Below are 20,453 nucleotides of genomic sequence, written 5' to 3'. Positions count from 1 at the left end.
ACCCCCTCCCCCGCCGCCCACGGTGTAGACCCTGCGGTAACTCGACCTAAGGTACGTCGACTCCAGCTACGTCATTCACATAGCTGGAGTTGCGTAGCGTAGGTTGACTTACCACGGTAGTGTAGACATAGTCCCTGGCCCAAAGAGCTTACACTCTAAGGCTATCTTTTTTTCTTCTGTGTTTGTATAGCTCCTAGCACAATGAGGTTTTGGTCCTTAACTAGAGCTATGGACTAGGGGGCCTACATGCTCTGGTAATATAAATAATGAGCAATAAATAATACACAATAGGGATGAAATGGCCACCCAGTGGCAGCAAAGCGTAAAGGAATGAAAGTGTTGTAATTAGATGACTGAACAGGTGCGTTGTGGAAGTGGCTGTGGCCGTAGTTAGGATATTTAATGAAATGGGATACTAGATGGTCCTGTGGTCCTTTCTGGAGTGCAGGAAATGGGATAACAAGCTAGATGAATCAGTGATTTAATCCTGTGTAGCAGACGGCTGGACTAGAGAGGACAGAGGCCTGATTTGGATAAGGAGGAGGTCAGGCACTGGACAATGAAAGGGAACAATGCTGTTCTGGTATGCTAGAATCAAGCAGAGCAAGAGCTGGCACACCAGTGTGGATGGAATAATGATTGAATATATTATTACTTAAATGAAACTCTCCTCTGCTAGAGAGTGAATAAATTATTTCCTTGAGGAAATGCAATTTCTTTGCATGGTATTTTGAGAAACAAAGAATGCTACTGGATATTAATTTAGGGTCACAGTCAGTTTTTCTCCAGGGCAGAAGTCAGGAGAGATTCTCCTCCTCTTTGTAGTCTCTCTGGATGGAAACAGGCGTGGGTGAGGGGGAAGCGGTGTGATTTCCTCATAGGTGCGCCTCTTGTAAAATCTTATCACCAGCAACTTTAAATAAGGCCCTCCGGCATTTACTGTTTACAAGTTACAGCATCACTTTCAATGACCAGCCTTTTAATTAGACCCAAAGAGATTCTTTTCAAGGTTGCCCTCTGAGCCGTTCACTGCTGCGTGTTTGAACCAAGACATTGGTGTTTAGAACAGCAGTAACTCAGGGCCTACCAAAGTCAATGGAAAGACTCCAATAGAGCCTGTGAAATAGACTTGAATGGGATCCGCAGAGCTGAAACAATTCAGAGGCAGCCAGTCATGAAGCATGGCACCTCTTTCTTATTCCCTTGCACTCTTCTCTCTTCTTGTCACAGTTTCATAGAATTAATTCTCATCCCCTTTCCTTCTGCTTACTGTAGTTAACATCAGCAATTTGTATTTAACTTTTCAGGAGTTTTCCCCTTTTATTTCCTCTTTGTTGTTTTATTAAACTCAGTCTCTCCCCATTCAATCAGATAGTCAGAGTCACTGCTCTCTGTGTATGTTACTTCTTTATATTGTTTTTATTGCATTCAAGGTAAACAGAAAGAAGATAGTTTTATGGGAACTGGAGAGTATTAAATGTTAGAGAACACAAGTAAAATAAAATCTGTATTATGGGTCTGGTTTTTTTTTTTTTTTTTTTTTTTACTGATTTATCCACAGTGATAAAGGGGCATTGTCAGGCATTATTTAGCTTCTAAATCTAGGATTTCTTAATCAAAGGTATATCATTTATTACAGGGAATGTCAACCTTAATTTCAGCCCTCTTGTTCACATGCATTGTGACACTGTCTTTAATTACATGATCACATACAATTTTTTCCACAGGACTCTGACCTCATTCAGGACAGGACAGATGCACCAATAAATCTGGCTTTTCCTATCTTTGGAGTGCTTGACTTTGCCACCTCAGTAACGTTTTTTTAGCATTTTTGTATGTTTTTATGTACACATCTCCCCTGCACCACGCGCACATATGACAACATAATATTGATGGCAAGAGTACATTTTCTAAACTACTGTATTTTTAAAAATATGAATGACAAGCAATTAAAAACAAAACAATTAAAGGAAATTTGCAAGGGCACTCAGGGCTAGATCCACAAAGAGACTTGGGCACCTAAGTTCCCCGTTAGGTGAGATCCTCAAAGCCCCTGCTTAGCAGCTACCTAACTCTGTTGGTACCTATGTTTCTGACAGTACATACAAAATTGATTCCTCCTGATGCTACCAAGTTGCTCAGTGCCCTTGTTCAAGCTTAAGCCTGGGTGGGCTTCACAAAGCAGGAGAGAGTGTGTCCCCGGTGGTGGGCATTTGCCTGGGATATGCGATCCCCATGTTCAAATCCCCATGCTGCCTAGTTTGGTGCATGGGCTCATACCCAGCTCTCCAGCCTCCAAAAAGATTTGACCTGGGCTGTTTCTCTCTCTCTCTCTTTTTGGCAAGACTGGGTTGACCTGGTTTAGGCACTTAACTCCAGGAGAGGGTTCATGGCTGTGAATCTAACTACCTTTGAGGGGTGGAGCTTAGGCCTCAGCATTTCCTATTGGCTAATGTAGCTTGCTGCCTCTGTGAATCCCTTTCTTAGGTGCCTCTCTCTCTCCATACAATGCATGGGGAGCCTCAAGAGCAGATTCACAAAGTTTCTTAGGTGCCTAACTCCACATTTGGGCTGTGAATTCCACTGGGTGACATGTTGCCTAGGAATTAGGTGTTGCAACACCTAAGTTCCCTTTGTGAATATAACCCTCAATGCCTTGTTATTAAGCCTCAGGAGGGAGCATGGATTTACAATGAACAGATCTTGCCCGAAAAACTAGTTTTTGCATTTTGTGACAGGATTACAAAGTGAGTGGAGGAAGGGAATGTGCTAGATGTCCTGAGTATGGATTTTAGGAAAGCTTTTGATGGTGTCTCATGAAATCTCATTCTCTAAAGGAATCCAAATTGTCTTGGATATAAATATTGGTGTGTGTGGATTTAAGCCCAGCTCAAGGATTGAACCCTAAACAAGGAAAGGGTAATGATAAATGACAAACTATTGTGGGCCTGACTGAATTCCTCCTGAAGTCAATAGAAGGACTCCCGTTGACTTCACTGGGCTTTGGATCAGGCCCTGAGTTTGGAATAGTGTGTAGCAGAGAACCATAGGGTATATTATTAGGTCTAGCCTTCATTAGTTATCTGGAGTGTGGAGTAAACAGTGGGCTAATTGCAAACCCCAGTGAGGACAGGAAAATAACACAAAGAGACCTCAGTGGGATTTGAGGTCATGTGCTTGAAGTTAGGTTTGTGCTTTGCTGGACTGGGGCCATAATCTGTAGTTACTGTTCTCTCCCCTCCAGTGTTTTAACGTGATGTGCCTCAGTGAGCACCAGGAATCCCCACCCACACTTTTTGACCAGAGCCTACTTTGTCCCAATCTGAGAGGACATTTAAAAGTCCACAGTGTGAGTAGTCATATAAGAACCCATTGATTTACACAGTTTTTTAATACCAGCCTCAGCAGCAAGTTAATTGCTTCCTTTTTCTGCCCTTGATTAGTACAGCTGGACTGGGATGGCTATGACCTGTGGCTCACAGCCTGGAGGGCAACAACCAGAAGACAAGCATGCAGAATCCTTTGTGTCTTTATGCTGTGCAGCCCTGGTTCAGTGTGCTGTTCCTACAACACAGCAGCCCCCACTCTGGTTTCCGCCAGCCTTGGTTACTACATGCAAAGGTGACTCCCAGCACACTCCCAAATTTCCCCAAAGCCACCTGCCCTGAAGTGTCCAGCCCTCTCCTTCATTCGCTCCTTCTGCTGTTTACTCATCCGTACACTTTCCTTTACTCTATCTCCTTCCCAAAATAAACAAACAGAAAATAAAACCGTAACCTTTCTTTGGACTGTTCCCAGCCTCCACACTTGTAAATCCCTGACAGGTGTTTTACCAGAGCTTGAGGTATAAACCTCAGTTAAAATAGCAGGCTGTGTGTCAGTCCTGGTTAGACTACGCCAATGTCACATTTTGAGGTGCAATCCAGACCAGCGAGGGGTTGTGGCACCTCCTGCTTTGTAACCCTGAGTACCTTAAATGCTCTGCTGCTGTGGCTCACCACCTGGATACTGACAGCCAGCAGACAAGTAGGCACTGAGTGTCTGTTTACTTTTGCAGCTCTGGTATGGCACTCTGACCCCAGCACTGTGCCTACATCCCCACCTGAAGAAGAGCTCTGTGTAAGCTCAAAAGCTTGTCTCTGTCACCAACAAAAGTTGGTCCAGTAAAAGATATTACCTCACCCACCTTGTCTCTCTCATCTCCTGAGATCAACACGGCTACAACAACTGTTAAAGTGCAGTCATTCAAAGGCTAATGCTGAGAACTGGCCCATGGAGAATTGCTGAATGATTAGATGGTGTCAAACAGAAGGTGTTGCCTTAGGGCCTTGGGGAAGCTGCCCCTTTTTTCCCCCCTCAGCGGCCCTGCCGTATCGGCTTACTTTCACTTCTGGCTCAGAGCATGCCTAATCCCCACCCCCAAAGACTGCCAGCGGAAGAGCTGCCCCCCTGTACTCCCATAGCCTGATGGGTTAGCACACTCATTTAGGATTTTAGAGATCCATGTTCAAATCCTCACTCTTCCTGATTCAATATAGGGACTTAAGCCCAGGTGCCCCATTGCCCACGTGAGCTCTCTAACCAGTGGACTATTGGTTTACAGGGGATGCTCCCTTTTTGGATTTTCTTGAGAAAGGGCTCATCTGGCTTAGGTGCCTAACTACTGGAGAGTGTTTGCAGCTGTGAAATTTTCCATGGGATGGGAATTCTGGTTCCCACATAGTGCTACCTGCAGCAGCTGCCCATGAGGGGGGCTTGTTTTTTTTAACTCAAGCAGTAAATGCTTGTACGTTTAGAACTATAGTTCTGGGCTTCAGATCTCTCTGTCAGTCAGAGTGGTGTATTACATGGACACCTGGTGAGGGTATAGAGTCTGCTAAAGTCAAGTCCACTTCCTTTCCCCATCAGTCCCTCTCTTCTCTTTCTGTCAGGATTGAACATCTTTAGCTGAGCCTGAGGACTAGCCAACCCAGCCTCTGGGCAGATTCATGAGCTCAGCTGGGTTGTGGTAGCCAGGAGGCCAGCTTTCAAGTTCAGCAACAGCAGGTTATTGGCTGCTCAGTGCTTTAGCCTGCAGCTGTGACTGTGCTTGTCCCTGCCCTGCTTCAGTTCTGGCTTTGTTCCTGTCCTGCTCCTGCCTTACTCCTGGTTTCTGACTCTGGGCCTCAGTGTTGGTTCTTGTTTCTGGCTACCTCAGCCTGGTTCTAACCATTGAGCTGGACTCCTGGCACCTGGGCATGACATTAATGCTCTGTAAGCATGATATAGTCTGCACAAAACTCATATGCCCTTGTAGTATGAAAAGTAACCGATGTCCTAGTACATCTGCTGCTGTTGGATGGGGAGGTTGGGAGGGGGAGGCCACTGAGACTGGGGCAGAGACAATGTGGCCGTTGCCAGTGATTGGGTTCAGTGATGGTCTGGGCTTCAGGACATGTTGGGGTCCTAGGTTCAGGTATAGTTGCCTTAAGAGATAATCTGGCAGTGGGAGAATTCTAGCCTTTAATACTGTGATGGTAAATGCAATGTGCTCTCTAAATACTCAGGACTCTGAAAATAATTTTTTATCCCCCACACTTTTTCACAAAAATGTTGTGAACTTGTAGGTTTTTTTACTTGAAAGCATATGAAATTTTTTAATTTTGTGATTTGATGTGAAAAGATAGGCCTTTGTCTAAATCAAGCTATGAATTTTAAATTTGTAAATCTGGACATTTCTGATCAAAACAAAGACCACTTTTAAGGGAAGATGGAACCATTTTCACTCCAATCTGTCCTGTTTTGACCAAACCATTGCTTCCCCAAAAAACTCAGAAGGTTTCTTATTCAGCTGAACCAGTTTCATTAAATTAAAATGCCATGTGAAATCTTAGATTTGGAGGTTTTGAGTTTCTTTGACTATTGCTCCACTTGTCATCCATATTTTCCCAATGAACATTCAGAAACATTCCGACTATTGAAGAAATTTATTATTCTGATTGCTGGGAGACACCACCTTTCTGATGAATATGAGAGCTTGCAGCGTTTAATGGTCTTTCTGTATTTCAGGCCAAATTCCAACAGAGGCATGCACATACTGGTGTCCCTGTGCACATACAATTATCTTTTTGCGTACATGGCCTTTTCTGCACCCATTAACTTTAAGCACCTTTGGTTTTCTTATTGCTTGTTATATTGAGAGATTGCTCAGCTGCCATAACAAACACACTGTCTACCCCACATCTGGTTACATTACAGAATCAGAACTTGTGATAGTGCTTAACAGTGCAGCGTGGGATGTTTATCTGCTCTGTCCTTCATGGTTTCATTTTCTGACTGTTCTACGTTTAGGGAAGCAAAGAGCAGCAGCTCCTGCAGTCTGACCCAAGCAAGCAAACACATGCAGATTTGTATGCAGCATTAATGAGGGATTTACTGGTCTTCTTTGTTATGGTTCGTCTTTTCTTTGGTTTGCCCTTCTGCGCAGGGCGTGCATTATGCAATGCAATTGAGGTCATCTTGATCATTTTATTAATAGTAACAAATAATTCAGTGCTCACCAACAGAGCCCACATCTCCCAAGGCCAGAGCCCTGTCCATTAGCGCAGCTACAATCTACCACCTGCTTTTAGTACTGAGCTTCAAGCCCATGTTCTCAAGGGACCAACTCTATGAGTGAGCTGGGAGGTCAGACTCCATGGCACATTCAGTCTCTGCTGAGACTGCCCACAAGAGGCCACCTGTGATGTCTGTTTTGGTGATATGCACCCTTGTCCCACTATGAAATGGATTTAGATCAACTCTTCATTTCACAAAGGTCACAATGAACAAACATCAGATGGAAATACCTTTCCCTTGCTGCCAAGGTGAGCTGGATTTGAACTCATGGCCTAGAGAGGAAAAACTTCCTATCAAAATCTAGCTCTGTAGGTATTTATTTGTCTCCCTCACTGCAGCATCTTGCACCTTCTCGCTATTTAAAAAGAGAAATAACCATCACTGAGCACCCGTGTGTTTCTTTAAAACACATTAATTTCTCAGATACTAAAGTGAGAGGTGACCTAATGCCCAATATGGAGTGCCAGTCTCCTGAGTCCTCTAGCCCTGCCTTTCAGATGCTTTGATTAAAAGTAATAGTGGGTTTTTTTCAGGTGGTATCTGCCTGCCTACATACTAAGGTACTACTCAACATAAGGGAGGCAGACTCTGACCCTAAATCATTCTGCTGACTATGCAAATGTATCTTTTGTTTTCAGATCCTGCCCTTTGGGCATTCAGCAGTAGAGCCTCCTGCATCCAGCCCCCCCAGGAGAAAAGGGAGATCCTGCCAACAGAGTTCCCTCCCCAAGCCAAGGGGAACAGAATGGCCCTATCTATTCCCTCCCCTTCCCGATACTTTGTAACATGGAAGTTGGGGACAACCCTTGTGCTCCCTGACATCACAGATCCACTCTCTAGGCACATACATGATTGCACATGTGCACACACATGTAACTCTGACAGACCCCACTTGTCAGCAGGTGGGATTCACCCTGGGACCTCTGAAGTTTAGTGCATGAGCCTCAAGCCAACTGGTTGTTAGCTAAGGCTGTAAAGCAAACTCATTAATCTCTCTCAGTGGTCTCGGTGCTACTAGATGGGACAGAACACCATACCCAGGAGGTGTGTGGGTTACCTACTTCCCCTAGCTGAGGAAGCGTGTCCTGAGCTTCAGAGACTTTCCAGTTGTAACGCCAACATATCCCGCTCGTCGGCAGGCAGGATTGAACCACACACACACACACACGTTTGCATGGCTGGCTATGGGCCTGCTTGGGACATGGATTCCTTTCAGCTACATGCACTTCCTTGTCCCCCTTCTCTTCCTCATGCCGTGCCCCATCACATAAGATAATAGGTAGAAACTCCACCACATAGAATATCAGGGTTGGAAGCAGTGATGAGCTGCCAAAATCTTAACAACTGGTTCTTTCCTCACCCTACGAGGGGGTTGTGGCCCCCCCCAGGACCCCTGCCCCATCCACCCCCGTCCCCTGTCCCCTGACTGCTCCCGGAACCAGGCAGGAGGGTCTCGTGGGCCACCGTAGTGGGTGCCCACTCCACCCCGCCCCTAAGAGCCAGAGGGACCTGTCGGGGGGCGAGGTGGGGAGTCCCCGAGGTGCTTACCTGGGGCGGCTCCCAGGAAGCATCTGGCAGGTCCCCCTGGCTCCTGGGGGGCGGTAGCGTAGCTAGGGGGGGATCAGGGGCAGCGGCCATTCCCCCCACTGATCACATCAAAAGTGGTGCCTTAGGCACTGACTCCGTGGGTGCTCCAGGGCTGGAGCACCCGCGGGGAAAATTTGGTGGGTGCAGAGCACCCACCATCAGCTCCCCGCCCCGCGCCCGGCCTCAGCTCACCTCCGCTCTGCCTCCGCCTCCTCCCCTGAACGCCCCGCCCTGCTCTGCTTCTCCGCCCCCCCGGCTCCCCCCGAATCAGCTGTTCGTGCGGGAAGCCAGGGCGGGCTGAGAAGCAAGCGGCGGCTTCCTGCTCAGGCCCAGGGAGGTGGAGGTGAGCTGGGGCGGGGAGCAGTTCCCCTGTGGCCCCTCCCCCCCCGCCGGGTTACCTGCTGCGGCACGGGCGGCCCTTTTCGTGCCCCCCTGTCCCAGCTCACCTCCTCTCCACCTCCTTGGGCCTGAGCGCGAAGCTGCTGCTTGCTTCTCAGCCCTCCCAGGCTTCCTGCGCGAACAGCTGATTCGCGGGAAACCGGGGGCGGAGAAGCAGAGCGGGGCGGAGGGTAACTCAAGGGCAGAGGCGGAGCGGAGGTGAGCTTGGGACGGGGACGAGGGGAGCTGCCAGTGGATGCTCTGCACCCACGAAATTTTCCCTGTGGGTGCTCCAGCCCCGGAGCAACCACGGAGTCGGCGCCTAATGCGCCACTTTTGGCGGGTTGTTAAATTTAGAAGCCCTTTTAGAACCGGTTGTCCCACGAGGGACAACCAGATCTAAAAAGGCTTCTAAATTTAACAACCAGTTCCAGCTCACCACTGGTTGGAAGGGACCTCAGGAGGTCATCTAGTCCAACCCCCTGCTCAATGCAGGACCAATCCCCCATTTTTGGCCTAGCTCCCTAAATGGCCCCCTCAAGGATTGAACTCACAACCCTGGGTTTAGGAGGCTAATGTGCAAACCACTGAGCCCCATCTTTATTGACCTTTCATGAATCCAGAGCAAAGGTGCTTGATCACTTTACAGGTAAAACAACTGCCTCACACACTCAGCCTGGGATCTGAGAGTCAAGCTGGGCTTTTTCCTTCTCACCCATCATCAGCAGTAATCAAGAGTCCACAGGTAAATTCTACCTTCAGTGACCCTGTGGAGCCCAGCTGTAGTCAGTACGGAGGACACACGTGTACATGAGGGTGGAATTTGACCCTGCTGTTGGAGCTTACAGCAGCTAGTGACTCTGCGCATGAGTCACAAGGAAGAAGAGACTCCTGCTCCCTCTCGTGGAGCTGTGTTGGCTCAGCAGGGTGAACAGGAGTTAAGAGCGGTGTCATTACAATAAGCAGATTGGCCTCTGGTTATGCTCCAGGAGCAGATTTGCTGAGTAAAAAGGTGCTATTTTTGCAGTCACTTTTCAGGGCAAAACCACGCTTCAAGTGACTGTACAGCCGAGGAGTGGTGCTTGTTGGGGAGCCCACACAGCAGCAGTACAAGGGTCTCTCAAACAGCACCTTTCACCAGTGTGCTCCACATCACAGCTGAAGGGATCATCTATGGGGTTAACAGGGTATCCATGCTCATTCGGTGCTTGGCCTCTAATGAGGCTGCCTTTTTATGGAAGCTACTCAGATACCATGGTGATGGGAGACTTTATAAAAATCTAGATGTATAAATAAGCTGGATAGCCAGACAGACTGTGGATTAAAGCACATGCTTCAGAGTATGATGGAATAGGAAATAAGTCACGCAGTTGTGCAGTGATATCCTTGCCTGTGTATGTGAGAATTTCCTTCCTGATACCAGCTAGTGGTCAGTTTATGCTATGCACCATGGGAGTTGATAGCCCTCATCATTTTAACATTGCTAATATCACTGCAGATGCTGTTCCTAATATTAATGCTAGCTAGGGTAATATTCAAATGTTTTAAAAAGAGAGCAAGGTATTTGTCTCAGTTATACCCTGAAACAGTGAATCATAGAAGTTAATTATACATCGGACAAAGAAATACATGACTGAGTATTACTTCCATCCTTTAGGAAGAGGCAGAGGAGAGGCAGTGTTGCCTAGTGGATAGATCCCTGGACTAAGGCTCAGAAGACCTTGATTCTATTCCCAGCTCTGCTGCTGGGTGACCTTCGGGAAGTCACTTCCCCTCTCTGCACCTCAGTTTCCCCATCTGTAAAATGAGGATAATGACATTGAGTTTCTTTGTGAAGTGCTTTGAGATCTACTGATGGAAAGGGCAAGATACTAGCTAGGTATTATTATTTGATTATAAATCACTCTCGATGACAAGGATGTCTCTGGTTTTTCCAGGCATGGATTAAATAGTAAAAATTATTTAGAGGGTCTTCTGAAAGGAATGACTGAATTAAAGGTGGAAGAAAGCAATGTCCCCTCTCACCTGCTGAGCCATGGATCTTTAGCATTTCCTGTCAGATTAGATGACTCCCACCAGTCATTTCTTGCAGCTGCTCACTATGGAAGGGGTCGTGCTGTGGTAGCCAGTCACGAAAAACAGCTCTATGCACCAGCAATGAAAACTTTTATCCTCAACGCTATTCACTGGCTGGAAGCAGGAAAGGGAGGGAAAGTTGGCCTTGGAAACAACATGCAAAACCTTTGCCCTCTGCTAAGTCAGGAGAAGATCTTGTGTGAGCTAGCAGACCTGGAGGACAACCTGTGTGTGTATTGCTGCACAGCCAATAGTGACAGAGGGGCAGAAAAGATGCAGGAGTTTGTTGCAGAAGGAGGTAGACTGCTGATCGGGGACAGGCCTGGTCATGGGCTACAGGCAATACTGGCCATCATGCCATTGCTGAGTATCCCAGCAACCAAATATTGAACAAGTTTGGAATTGCAATCCTGGAGAAAATCCTTGCGGTATTGAAATACCCGGCTATATGCTTTGAAGATGCTTCCTCCCATTACCACTTTCGCTGGGCACTCTTTCAATTTCAGCAATACCTTAAGAAAAACAGAGGCTCTAAAACCCCATCTTCCTCATGGATCAAGAAGCTGGGGGAGGATTCGACAGCATTCATAAAGATCCCAGCTCAGGACTCTCCACCTTTATTCTCCATTCAGAAGGAGCCAGCTGAGCTGGTCCTGGCTGGTGGAGTCCCCCATGTCAGTGCAGAAAACCCCATCAAAGGCAAGTCTGAGGAAGCAGTTTTAATCCACTTAGCTGCAGAGCTGTACAATATCTTCCCTGAATTCCAAAAATAAGCACCTCCCCTGAGTCAAAATCCTTTAGAAACTCCCCTGGCCTATCCTGTGACTGTTCAGATAGATGGAAGAAATGAAGGTAGGACACATCTTTCTTTCTTTGTATTTCATCAGATTGCCTCTGCAGTGCCTCTGGATGGAGTTGGGTGCTTTGGCTGGCATGCTCAGCACCTGATCTAGGGACATAAGGCCCGGTTGAGGTGTCTCAGGTTGGGCACTGAGGCATCCCAAATCACTGGTCACTTTTGAAGATTTAGGCCTGGACTCTTTTCTGCCTTCTGCATCACAGACAGATTTGTTATTTCAGTTCTAACTGCAGAGCCACCTGGTCTGCAAATTATGCCATTAGTTACACCTGTGCAAACCCTGAAAGCAACAGGGTCGCACGGGTGTTGAGGGTGTAATTTGAAGAGCCCGTGTACAGTTTTCATTCTCTCATAACTCAAAAGAGGCAAAAGGGATTTTGCTCAAACATATCAGAAAAATTCAACTTCAGCCATAGACCACGCTTGGAAAGTTTCACCCACCCAAAGTAAAAGCTTCAGAAAAATAAGCGCATGCAAAATCCGTAAATCTGGATGGAAACTGTTATTCATCCTTAACTCTGAAGGTCATGACCCCTATCATATGATCTACCTGTGTTTCTGTCATGTCAGCTGCTGTGATTTCTTACAGGCATGGCAGCGTGGAGAAGCACTGGACTCTATATTCCTCCAGGAAAAACAGCCACTCTGCTATTCCCCTCCACTGCCATCAGGGCTAATCTGATGGTGAGTACTTTCCATTGCTCTGAATTACAATCAGACAAACCATTCTCATTTCCTTGTGTAACCCACAGACCTCCTGGGTGTGGTGTTCTGTCCCATCTAGTGGCACTGAGACCACTTAGAGAGAGAAAATGAGTCTGCTCCACAGCCTTAGCTACCAGGCAGCTGGCTTTTAGCTCATGCGGTAAAGGCCCATGCACTAAACTCCAGAGATCCCAGGTTTGATCCTGCTCACCGACGACTGGGGTCTGTTGGCGTTACACTTGCACTTTGTCTTTTGCTGTACTGACACCAGATACATGAGCAATTGCTTCTCATGTTTATGCCATCAAAATCCTGGAAGGTGCCTCTTTCCATTGCCTGAGGCCACGCTGCCGTGCTTCTTCCTCTCAAAAGTTACTCCACCAAAATATGCAAACCCAGCACATCATCTATGAGCTCCTTCATCTGCTCTAGAGTACTCCCACCAGGCCACATAGATCTGGCACTTCACTTCTGACCAAGTCTTTCCTCCTCTTGAGGCTGCTTTCTCTGCAGAAACTCCTGTGCCTCTATGAATGGAAGAGATGTAGCCACCACTGCCAGTCATAAATCTATAGCCTCCCCTTCACATTTGAAAATGTCTATCTCTGTCTTTTGCTTCCATCCTCCCTTATCTCCAGGCCTCCTAATTCTAATAACTTGTTTTCCTTCAGGATTTATTGGACTTTGTTATTAGGACATAAGAGTAACTGCACCAGACTCAATCCATGTTCCACCTAGTCTAACGCTCTCCGATAGTGGCCCATACCGAAGGTGGCCCATGGTAAAGGGAAAGGTATAAAACCCACATAATCCTATACTGTGGCAGGCAATTCCATTCCTTTAAGGGGACAACAATAGGAGGAACTATGGAACAGATTGTGCCTGTCCCTGAGTGGATGTACAAGGAGCCTTCCCACTCCACTCTGACAATCACAATCACATTCCTTGCACACAGGTGACAGCATAGTCACAAGGTGGGAATACTGTGGTTCTGAAGAAAAAAAGATCATGGATCGCATAATATTTGATCCCGTGTTCTCTTAGGCCTTGGGGGTTTGCCCCAATTTCAGCCATCAATGGCCAGTCCTCGAGGTTGCATACTCCTAGTGTAGATAGGGTAATCTGCGCAGATTTTGCAGTCATTTGCCCTGGTGCAGTTTACCCCTGTTTCCAGCAGGGGTAAGCTCCACTGGTCCAAATAGTGGCTTTGCCTATCCACATGAAGTGTTTGCATCAGTGCAGTGATGCCGGTGAGGGGGCACAGGTGGGGCAAATGACCACTGTAGACAAAAGCCTAGTCACATTGGAAGCACCCCCAAAGGGAAAAGCCTCCTGTTAATCAGCACAGGGTAGGAGGATTCTGCTTCCTCTGTGGCAACCTAGCTGGAATGTTCGGTTTAGACACTTGGGGCTCAATTCTGCCTTCAAACGCCTCCATGCTGCTCTCATCTGAGTCAACGTGAAGGGTCCTCGCCTACCCCAAGGCGTGACCGGGTCCTGTGCTGTGTAATACTGGCACTAGCCAATGGAAAGAAGAGTGTGTTGCTTATGGGAGCTGGGTAAATATATTAAGTTCAGGGCAGTGGCATATCTAGGATAGGAAAACTGGGTGGGCCCCGGCTTTTGGGTGGGCAGGCAATGACAGGGGGGCCGCCTCCACTCACAGAGGAGATTACAGTTTTGTGGGGTCCTGGGCCAGGACAAGTGGGGGTTCCTCCCCACTCCTTCTGCCTGCAGGACCCCCTCCTGCTGGAGAAATGCGGTCGGGGTGTGGAGATGCCCCGCTCCCTCCCGCCCCCACTCCTGCTGGAGAGCAGGATCCGTGAGCGGGGTCTTGCCCTGCTCTGCCCCACCGGTGCACCTGCTGGGGAGCGGGGTCAGGGCGTGATTTGTGTGGGCCTGGATGCTAAGTGGCATGGGCTGTGACCCACCCAGACCCACCCCTGTCTACACCCCTGGTTCAGGGATGAACCATTCCAATCTGTTGCCTCTCTGGTGCCTTTAGCTGAACCCTAATTCCTCCAGGTGCAGATTGGCTGTCACTCTGATGACCTCAGGGATGCAGAGGAGCTGAAGCGCCCTCCTGTGGTCATACAGAAGTTTAACATTGAAACTGCAAAGATGGAAGTCCCTAGTCTCTGGGGTGGCCTCATCTACGTCCTAGTGACAGAGAAATGAACACTGGGCCAAATATCTGTCACCACAGAAGGGGCTATGCGGGCTCCTTTTTTCAGGCTTGATAAGTGGACACTATCCCTAACTGAAGACCAAAGAATAAAGACATATTTCCATGCTGCTGACTTGGCCACATTTTCCTGCATTTTCCATGGTCACATGTTATATTGTCTGCAGCTGGAGACAGCATAGTCCTAGGGATAAATGTTGCACCAGGGGAATTACCCATAAACTCATTGCAGAAAGTGTTCTGTTCCTAGCCTGGAGTTCTATTTTATCAATCTGTCTACCCCCCACCTCTGTGACATTCATCACCATCTGCGTATCTGAGCTTCCTAGCCTCATTTGAAGTGGCTTGGTATTAAAAATATTTCCACTCTTCAGCCAAACAGTGGGTGTCATACACGAGGGTGTCACTGGAGCTAATCAGTCCCCAGCACGTTTTGTAATACATCTCCATGAAGTCTACCAGTTGGTGTGATAGAAACAACCCTATCCAGAGGGACTATGAAGTTAGGATGATTCTATTGGGTGGGTTTTGGTGGAGCCATCCTTCTTTTATTTATGTATAAAAAATCTTTTCAACCAATGACATTTGGCTTTAAATGCTGAATTAGGGGAAACCAGCATATCTGCCTGGCAGGACACCGCCCGTCACTACCCTGCTCCCTGGGCTGAACTGGCTAGTTGGAACATCATCCTGACAGTGCCTGCTGATGACACCCGCAATATAGAGAACCAAGAGACTCTGCTTTTCCTCTGGGAGCAGATCTTGACAGCTGTGGCCAAACTGGCAGTCAAACCAGCAACTTTTCCCAGGCCAGAGAGGATCGTGGCAGATGTTCAAATAGCTACTGGCAAGAATAATAATCATAACATTTTACCTTTCTCTAGGATCAATATTTCTAAAGGGACCCTAGTGCATTAAAGTTACAACCAGATCTTGCAAATCCTTATTTATATGCATCATTCCATTGACTTCAGAGGACTAGCCATGTGAGTAAGGATTACTTGTGTGACTCAGATTTTCCTCTATACATGTCACATCACCTGATACTGAAATGCAGCCAGCTCAGGGGAAGAATACAGTAGTTTTTTTAGAGAGAGAGACTGGCAGGCAGATGTAGGATAACAGGTAACCTATGCATCATTGCACCTACTGCTGTGGGAGTGAACCATGGTGAATGGGGACGGAAAGAATAGAGCTGGTCCACTGGGACCTTATGTTAAATTAGGGCATTCAATCAAGCTTTAGGTAGTTTGGTAGATAATGTGGCTCTGGAGATATGCATGCACAAAAGCTCTTAAAGCAGGATGGAAAGTGGTGTGTTGTGTATCAGCAAAATGCTGCTTTCAGTTGTTTAGAAAGCAAATGCAGCTTTATGACAGTTCACTAATGAAACACCTGTTAGAAAGTAGGTCCTAATGGCTCTGTGCTCTAACTGAAGTGTTGGTAATAGGTAGTAGAAGCCCTCTGAGAGCAAAACTTGCCAATTCTCATAGTTGTACCTGTTTTAGGGGATCTGTTTTAATCAGATCACAAGAGCAGCTGCTACAATCTCACAGTTTGTTTCTTTATGAAAGATGGCAGTCATCGCTAACTGGTTTCAGTGGGTTTGAAGCTAAGCTACTCTCAACTAGGCTGATCTCCATATCTCTACAATCTCTGCAGGCGGAAGAGATGTTGCCCGAGGAAAGATGACCACTGTCTCTTATTATTTGCAGCGCTGCGCTCAAACAAGCTACTTGATCCCTGTTCTCCCGTATGAACAAAACCTGAAAAGATGTTCTTGTTTGGAAAGCAAACAGCTTTAACTCAAAGGTAGACAGGGGTCAGATATACTGAGGGCTTGTCTTCACTGCAGAATTATCTCGAGTGATAACCCAAGTGTTGCCCCTAACTTGCATCCCTTCCATGCAGCCACACACACAACCCCTTTCCTCGAGTGTGGTGGTGCTTTTCGCTTGATTTGGCTGGCCTGTCAGGAGGTATAGGGCATGTTTACAGAACAGTAGATGCCTGTGGCTCCAGCCCGGAGCTTTGGCACCTTCCCACCCTGCAGGGTCCTAGAGTCCAAGCGCCAACCCAAGCCCAGACATCTACACAGCAGTGAAACAGCCCTGCAGCCCTAATCCCGTGAGCCCAGGTCGGCTGGCATGGGTCAGCCACGATAGTCTAGTTGCTGGGTAGACATACCCATACAGCCTGAGTTAGCACAGCTTGTCAGCTAATACAGTGTGCATGTCTACATCGCATCAGGTTGTGTGATTGCAGCACACAAAGACATACCTGAGCTAGCTTTAATTTATTTAGCGTGGGTACCGGTAGCAGTGAAGCCATAGCACCATAGTCTTCGGTGCAGGCAATACAAAGCTGGGACCCTGGGTAATTAATTAAACCTGACCTCCAATTTTACTGCTGCAATATTACATACATTTGTGCCCATTCTTTCTTGTGAGTGCGAAGTATCAAATTTACATGCAAAACCAATCAGCGTTGTGACTACCCAACAGATGTGTAAACATTAACAGTAACCCACAAAGTCAGAAGGTTTTAAAATCATGCCCTAAGCCTACCATGGCTGTCTTTGCAAGAGTATGTTAGCTCTGATTATCCTTGCCAACTTTTTGTTCTGCTGTCATTCACCCTGCAGTGTAAACAGTCTTCTGCATCTTTTTCTGGCCTAAAGTATGAACTGGAGTGATGCTGTACAAACAGATGTGTTCCAGATGCCTGCATTTCAGTGACAGGAGAAGGGATTCCTCCATGACTCTGTGTGTGTGTGCATAGAGGGATGGATGTGTGTGCAAAGAGGGATGGGTAGGTATTTTGTAAAGTGCTGTGAGATCCTTCCAGATGAAAGATGTTATATAAACAAGCTGTCTTTGTGTGTGTTTTCATATGAATATATAGAATTAAAACAGCAAATAGAAAGAGCTCTTTAGAGAAGTGTTTGCGAACTAGTTTAATAGTGCTAAAGAGTTATTTTTATTTTTGTACATGTACTTAGACTTTTTCAGACAGCCACATTTGTAGAAAAGAAAAGAAAAATATTCCAAGTGAAGATCAGGGCCTGCTCCACCCAGCAGCGAAAGACCTACTCATTGTTCAGGAAATTTTTTCTAAAATACTAGGGAAGGGAATTGTATTTTAAATTATGTTTTTGTTTTGTTTCTCTTCTGACCTTCAGCTGGAAAAGGCCTTTGGATGGGAATCCTTCATTCAAATCTTTTCTGAGTACCAAACATTGTGCCACGTCCCAGCAGACAATGACTCAAAGTGAATCTGTGGGCAGCAAAGTTTTCTCAGCAGGTGCAGAAAAAGTTGGCTCCTTTTTTTAAGGCCTGGGGGTGGCCTATTAAGGAAGAGCTTTCCCAGCAGCTGGCCATATCATTTCCAAAATGGCCAGAGAATCCAATGGAGCAGTATCTTTCCCAGTAAGTGATCAGTTACAAACGTAAAGGAAAAGAAGATAAGCACAGTGCAGGGGGATGTAATAGTTGACCTCTCAAGGTTCCTTCCAGCCCAACATTGCTACAAGTCTATGATTCTATAATTCCACTTTATGACTGATCCAAGATTCTGAAATTGTTTTAATTGGCATCTGAATGGTAGAGAGTTAAAATGAATCTGAGTGATGGCTCTGCACCACACAGGGGATATAGGCACCCTCTGCTTAGCTTGTCCTCCCCCCCACCCCCTTGAACTGTAGCCCTGCATCAATTCCTTCTCTTTAGCCATGGAAGAGGGAAAGACATTCCCCCTTTTAAAGCTTAGGGAACCAAACACCACAACAATTTCCCCTCTTCTCTTCCTCTCTGGCCTTTACTCTAAAGGACTATGGGGTCTGCATTTAATTTGTGGTTGGAAAAAATAGAGTTTGTTACTGAAAATGATCGGATGAAGAATGGAGACACGGAGGAAAATGATGATAAATACAAAACCAGGAGGATGTCAGGAATAATACAAATAGGCATCAATATAACTGTAAGGGTGAAATTATGGCTAAAATAGTCCTAAGAATAAGGATTGGTGGCCAACACATTTATGTTATGTTAGAAAATACCACATTCAACAAATGCCTGCAAGTTCTAAGAGCTGAATTGCCTTTGTTTTTCCCAGAGTTCTGTTCACTCATGCTGAGCTACATCCCACAATTCCCTGCAATAGCACAACTCAGCATTTGGCATACGCTGCTAGGAAACTTGTCAACATCAAGATACATTTGTTCTCTGTCTTGGTACAAGCTGCTGGGGACGGTATCTTCACGGACTGGTACCTGCAGCGCTAGTACCCAAAAGAAAGATGAGAAAAGGAACAGAACAAGCGAAGGAAGTGGGACAAACTGATGGGTTGGATTTTAGTGACAGGCAAAAAGTTCTGTAACTTGTAAAATCATCATATAAGTACCCCTAGCTGAAATGTGCAACTTGGGGAGCAGACTGTGAGCGTAACAATGCCGCACAAGACAGCTTCCTGGAGCCTGCTTTCTTACTGAACCTTTTCCCTGCACTATATTATTTTTGGCTTAGAGCAATAAACCTGACTGATATTGGTCAGTAGGGGACTTGAATATATTTCATAATGAATCAAAGTGTGATCAAGCAATTGACTATACAATTTATCAACAGGATGGAAATTCAAAGATGAAATCGAGACTTTCCTGGTAAAATGGGTAGGCCAAACATGCTTGCTTTTTGTTATTTTGAAACAGGTTTCTCTCCTCTTATAGAAATGACAGTTTGTTAAACTAAAAAAATCTGTTTGATTTAAAAAACGGTGCTGGGCACATGTCACAGGCAGTGAGAGGAAAGAGGGTGACCAGATGCCAGCATTGCCAACCCCACAAGGCAAAAAATCATGCCTGGCCCCCAAAACGATGGGATTTTTGAAAAAAAAAAAGGATATTATAATGTTGGTCTTTTGATTTTTGCATTCCCCTCCTCTGTGTGTGTGACAGGTGTGGTGCTGCCAACTCCCCCAGATTCATACAGGAAGGTGATTCTGGCCTTGCTGCAGGAGCTCTCTGGCTGCCTGATGGTTCAGAGCTTCCAGCTTCCCAAAAAAGCCAACATTCTAATCAATTAATTCTGTGCTCCCCCAGCCCAGCGGTGAATCGCTCTGGTCAGCTAGTTCTGCCCCTCCCCCCTCCTGTGAGGATGGTGACAGCTGCTCCCTCCCATCCTGAAAACTCCTCTGGCTCCTGAGTGGTGAGGGGGAGAGCTCTGCTTGCCTTCTTCAGCAGCTTTGACTGGCTGTTCTTCTCCAGGAGTCAGGGTTGTGGGGAAGAGAGCCCATCAGAAAGGGTTGTTCATAAAGACTCTCCCATGAGTGCTTGGAATGCAGAACTTGCAGTGTCAGGTGCCCTAGTCTGTCTGTCTAGCTGCTGAACATTTGCAGCAAGGAATGCAGCCACCTCAACCCATATGTGGTCAATTGTATTGCCTCACCTTCACAGATATTGTAGAGACTGCAGCATGCAGTTATTGTAACACCAATATCAACATGTGTAGGTGGGCATAAGGAGGTCCCACTAGGGGATGGAATGGTCCCTTCTGGCCTTTAAATCTCTGACTCTCCAGTTCATTTTAAGCTGGTCAAAGCTACGCTCCATCACTATCCAGCATGTGTTAACGCTGTGGTGAAACCTCTGTTCATCTGGCTTTGTTGAGTCTATGTATGGCTTTGTTGCCAAGAAAGCAGAGAGCATACAGGGTCCCCAAAATACCGGTAGGGGTGGGTACACTGTGGATGTCAATGTTGTGAGGAGAGAAGAATGTGCCATTATGTCCATGCCTAAAAAAACATCAGACTTAAAAAGTTCTGACATCATACCCTTTACCGGCTCAATCCTTACAGACATCCAAGAACTGTCTGCAATGGTCCACCACAGCTTGCACCACAATGGAGCAGCAGAATTTCTCTTAACTAACTCATTGTGCTGGTGGCATGCGTACAGAATGAGCCTGTTCATACCATCTAAGTGTCCAGCACGGTTTGGGAATCATTGCTTTTCAAATCCCTCAGTGAGCTTGAGTACACTTGCCACCTTGATCACAGAGCCCTGCAGCATAT

General features: G+C 46.5%; 2 pseudogenes; both read left to right on the top strand.

Annotated features, from left to right (window-relative positions):
- The first annotated feature begins 9,735 nt into the window (after window positions 1-9,735).
- On the top strand, window positions 9,736-11,411 carry LOC141986634 (TRPM8 channel-associated factor 2-like; annotated as a pseudogene).
- A 677-nt stretch (window positions 11,412-12,088) lies between these two features.
- On the top strand, window positions 12,089-19,466 carry LOC141986581 (TRPM8 channel-associated factor homolog; annotated as a pseudogene).
- The last annotated feature ends 987 nt before the right edge of the window (window positions 19,467-20,453 follow it).

This window comes from Natator depressus, chromosome 1 (genome assembly GCF_965152275.1).
Source record: "Natator depressus isolate rNatDep1 chromosome 1, rNatDep2.hap1, whole genome shotgun sequence".
NCBI lineage: Eukaryota > Metazoa > Chordata > Testudines > Cheloniidae > Natator > Natator depressus.
Note: the sequence above shows the minus strand (reverse complement) of the source record. Positions and strands in the feature narration are given on the sequence as shown.